Source organism: Babylonia areolata, chromosome 20 (assembly GCF_041734735.1).
Source record: "Babylonia areolata isolate BAREFJ2019XMU chromosome 20, ASM4173473v1, whole genome shotgun sequence".
Lineage (NCBI taxonomy): Eukaryota > Metazoa > Mollusca > Gastropoda > Neogastropoda > Buccinidae > Babylonia > Babylonia areolata.
Genome location: NC_134895.1, coordinates 19,443,837 through 19,448,836, shown reverse-complemented (window position 1 = coordinate 19,448,836; position 5,000 = coordinate 19,443,837).

Genomic DNA, 5,000 nt, shown 5'->3' with positions numbered 1-5,000 from the left:
CCATGTACGTCCACTAATTCTCCATGACCTTTGTGTAACTCCACAGTTGATGATGAAATTCATTTTATGTTTAATTGTAAATCATATGATGATATGAGAAGTAAATGTGAATTAAAAGAAAATAAAAAAAAGAATTTACAGAAAGAAAGGATATTTTTAGAATGTTAACATCAGAAGATCACGAGGTGATAATCTCGGCAAGCATAATTACGTGGTCAGATTGGTTTAACAATGTTCGTCTGTAGCCAATGCTGGAAGATGTTGCATGGTGTATTGATAGCTGAACGAACGGAGTTATTATGTGTTGGGTGGCCTGCTGGTTACTACCATTTTTCTTCAAAGAAGGAACTTTGTTTTGTTTCATTATATTTGCTTTCGCCATTTCATTCGTTTATTACAATGGTTTGTTATAAATTGAAAGTATGTTGATGCATTCACCCATGTCGTAAGGACCTCATGGCCAATGACATAAAGTGTCAAAGCGTCTCTCTCTCTCTGCCTGTTAGTATCTGTCACTATGTGTGTGTGTGTGTGTGCGCGCGCGCGCGTGCGTGCGTGTGTGTGTGTGTGTGTGTGTGTGTGTGTGTGTGTGTGTGTGTGTGTGCGTGCGTGCGTGTGTACGTGCGTGGATGTATGCTAGTGGATGTGAGTATATGCATGATGTGTGTGCGTGTGCGCGCGCGCGATCGATACGGTTGAGTGATTGATAAAGACATCAAAGACAGAGAGAGAGAGAGAGAGAGAGCAAGGAAAACATCAACCTATTTGAACTCTCCATCTCCTTGACTTTAGATGGGGGAACTGTAGCTGTCTTGGGCATGTTCCTATATTGAACCACCACACCTATATATCTCCTGTTAAACACTTTTGGTCTGGCACCAGTTTGAAGGCAACACTCAACTTGCCTGCACTGTCTAAAGACACCAAGTCAATAGCGAGATAAGCAAGAATTATCTATTGTTTTACTCTATTTTGTTTCCGATACCAACTAAGCGGATGCATACATAAGATAAGCTTTGGCTTCAAAGCAACCTCTGAAACCAGCATTCTTCGTTTTCTGTTGGCATAAAAACAAACATCCTGCCTGCTTTGAAGTATAATTAGCTTTTAAAAGCTGTTGTTGTTGTTTTTCCAGCCAGTTATAAAGGTGATCTTCTCCTCAAAGATACCCCACTGTTCCTATTTTGAAAAAGTGAATGGTTCTGATATCGAGTATGGTGGCCTAAGTTAGTAGGGGCGGGCTGGATCGGAAAAAAGGAACTATGTTTAACTCACTCAGTACGGCCAGTCCTCTCTTCCCCTCTACACAGACCCCTCGGATGTCCAGTGGGTGTCTGAATGACCCAACACTTAGCTTCCGTTGTCAGAATTGTGGTATTCTTTGTCAACATTCACGTCTTCAGTATAAGAGCCTTCGCTTGCAATATTTTGATGATGGTAATTGGGGTGAAACGCTGTTAACGTGGTCTCTTTCGCCGTTCGTATGGAGAAAGTTAACGAATGGTCAGTTCTGTTTGAATGTCCTATCTTAATTACATGTGCACATGTGTGTGTGTGTGTGTGTGTGTGTGTGTGTGTGTGTGTGTGTGTGTGTGTGTGTGTGTGTGTGTGTGTGTGTGTGTGTGTGTGTGTGTGTGTGTGTGTGTGTGACTAGTAGCCATCCTCTGCATTATCGGTTTCGTTATAGGAGTAATTCTTAAAACAGCAGTAATCACGCATTTGCCATTCATGAATGATTCGCCTCTTGTTTTTGAAGTGTTGATCTCTGTTACAGCTAAAACTAACTGCAATTGCTATGCCCAATAAAGGAGCAGCAGTGGCTCAATTTAGGGGCAGGGTTCCTATGTTGAGCCCGTTTTCCCCAAAATGCTATTTAATTCTGTGAAAAACAAAGATTAGCGCAGGCATAATTTACATTCCATGTTCAGAGGGATAGATTTTATAAAGAAGAAGAAAAACGAGAAGAAGAAGAAGAAGAAGAAGAAGAAGAAGAAGAAGAAGGCAGGTATAGTTCTGATAGAATTCAAAAGTTCAAGGTATTATCGGGTACGGGTAGGTCATGTTTACTCAGTTATAGACACCCTCTCGGCTGGCTCTTCAGAGCAGGAAGCTGTGGGTTCGAGTGTTCAGAACATTTACTGACCCTTTCTGGTGATAGTGACAGTGGAATTCTCGGTTTGGTAAACATGCAAACATAATAATAATAATGAATACTTATATAGCACACTATCCAGAAATCTGCTCTAGGTGCTGTACAAAAACGCTTTTGTCACATCAGTCGCTGCGAGTAAACGTGTTGAACGGGGAACGAGGAAAAAAAAAACAACATCAGTCAGAACTGATACCACTGAGGTGACCGTGATCTTGTCAGTTTTAGGTTGGTGTCAAAGCTTGCGGGCTGACCGATATACGTTACACAACATATGATTTAGAAAATAATTTAATGATTAAATAAATAAATGAAAAAGATAAATAAATAAAACTGTAAAAAAAAAAATTAAAAAAAGGATATGCCTGATCTATGCATAAAACAAACCAGGCCTTGATGAGAGACTACCTTTAGTTTGTGTGTAGCCAAGCGCTTAACTGGCTACGAATAACCTTAGTACTTAATTGGCTACAAATAACCTTAGTTCAATTCACAGCACAAGCCGAAAGCTGAGCTGTAGCAGACGCCATTTTTGTAGTCACGGTGTCTTTCTATGACTCAGGCATAAAGCACGACGCCATTCCAAATTTGAATAACCCATGGCCATTCTAAACTGCTCCGAACATGTATTAATTTTAGTGTAGGTATCGTTTACTGTAATGTTATATTTGTTGTGCTTACACACACCCTTAAAGCAGTTAGAAGCGTGTTTGATTTCAGTTAATCGTTCGTCAGTCTAAAGATTTCAGCTGACGTTAAGCTTACGTCATTCTGTCCTCACTGCACACTCCCTGTTCGACCAGTGTCACGGTACGCTATTGGCTGAGCTGGAATCTGTGTTTCTGCACCACGGAATTTAATTAATATATCTTTTGTCGGGTCAGTAAACTACAAGTATTATATACTGGCAAAATCGTCGCAATTCCATCTTTAAGTCTATCCCATTTATGTTTGCCAATGTTAAAGTGATTGAACGCAGTTTGTAATTTTCAGCGACGAGCTCGTTAAAACTGACCCTGTTCAGGTGACTTAAGTTAAGATTATAAATTTAGCGTAAATAATCAACACTTCATTTTATACTCATTAGAAAGTAGGCCTTGAGCTCTTTCTTTTGCAACTTATCCGACGTAAATCGGTTCAGGAATCATTTAGAAATCTATCACTGAACACCTTGAAAGAAACACAGTCGTTGTCAGGTTTGGCCAGTTTAGTGCTGATCTGGTTTGCAGCACACGTGATTGTCTTTGTAGTTCGCTTAACCTGTATAAATTGGCAGAGAAGGGTAATGAGTGGTCACTTCACACCTGAGCCAGCCCGTGGCCAGAGCCTGCTCTCTTTCTCTCTTGCTGTGCCCCACAACAGAGCCATCTCGCTAGGTATCGCTGTAAGTACTAGTGTGTAGAATGTGTTGATTTGTAAATTATATTGTTCGACACAGTACTTGTGTTCATATGAGCATGTTCAGTTATTGCTTTGTTCAGTTAATTCTTTGTTCAGTTATGGCTTTGACATGTTAGTCACAGCTCCTCTATGATTGATCTAGAAAATGGCCATGTCGTCATATGCTCGTATCAGTATTCCAGTTGATTCTTTTTTAACGTCAGTCAATGACGTCTCGGGACACATATAGTTTGTTCCAGAATGTTCTAGTGGATGACGCATTCTTTCTCATCTGCTGTCACTGATGAAGGTTAGGTTACTTATCCCCGCTTCAGCGGAGGCGATTTAAATGTTGAGTACAAGCTTAACTATGTTCATATTTGGCTTTGATGCAACGGATAACTTGTGTACGTTCATTCACCACTTAATGGCTAAGCCATAATGGTGCTTCACTTACTATCTGGTCTGTCAGTTTGCCAGTATTATATCTAAGCCACTGATTCTCTATCTTGTTTGTTATTCAGGTATTATCTTACATGTTGACATCAATTGTACTGCTACAGTGTGCTCAGTACTCTAAGATGTGTGTAGTATTCTGTTGAGGTGATTACATGATAGTGTTGGATTAATATCAGTTACTGGTTAAAACCACCTGATATGTATCCGTCTGTTAATTGTAATTTAGTTGTCATGCTCTCTCCTATACGGCTTACTCCAGTATAGTGCAACATGATAAACTGATTCATTTGAGTCACTTTGACACAGTAGGCTATAAGCTTTACCTGATCTATACTGTCAGTATACTTTCACTAAATCAGCGTAGCTTCAATCACTTTAACTGCACTATTTAAATGTATTAGAAATGTCATTTGATGTCAGTGTTTCGTCTTCACACATATGCAGTACCAAGTGGTAATCTTTCCATGTAATATGTATACATGTGCTTTATTATTCACTTGTGTCAACATGTTGTGCTAATGACATTTATTTGTGTCATTCCAGGCACTGTCTTCTCTTAGTTCTTCTCTTCTTATCTTCTCCATTACTTCTTCTCTTCTTTGTCTCTTCTTAGGTCTTCTCTTTTATGTCTTCTCTTTTTACATAACTATTGTAAATAAAAGAATAGAAAAAACCCATTTGTGACTGGCCTCTATATGTTCCTGGCCTGTGCGTGGGATCTTGTCTATCCTTTCATTCAATCAATCAATTAGTTTAGTTCTTTTGTACCGTCCGTACCCTTGAAGAACCACTCGGTACACGGCTACATGTGTAAACCAAACATAACACGGGAAATAATGGAACATTAATTCTGTGCACACACACACACACACACACACACACCGGGTGAGTGGTACAACCTCATAGATTATTGAGACTTGCGTCATGTCAATCCAAAGTGCATAGGTTTTTTTTTTCGTTCCCCGTTCAACAAGTTTACTCGCAGCGATAACGTTCCTTTGATCGCATGCAC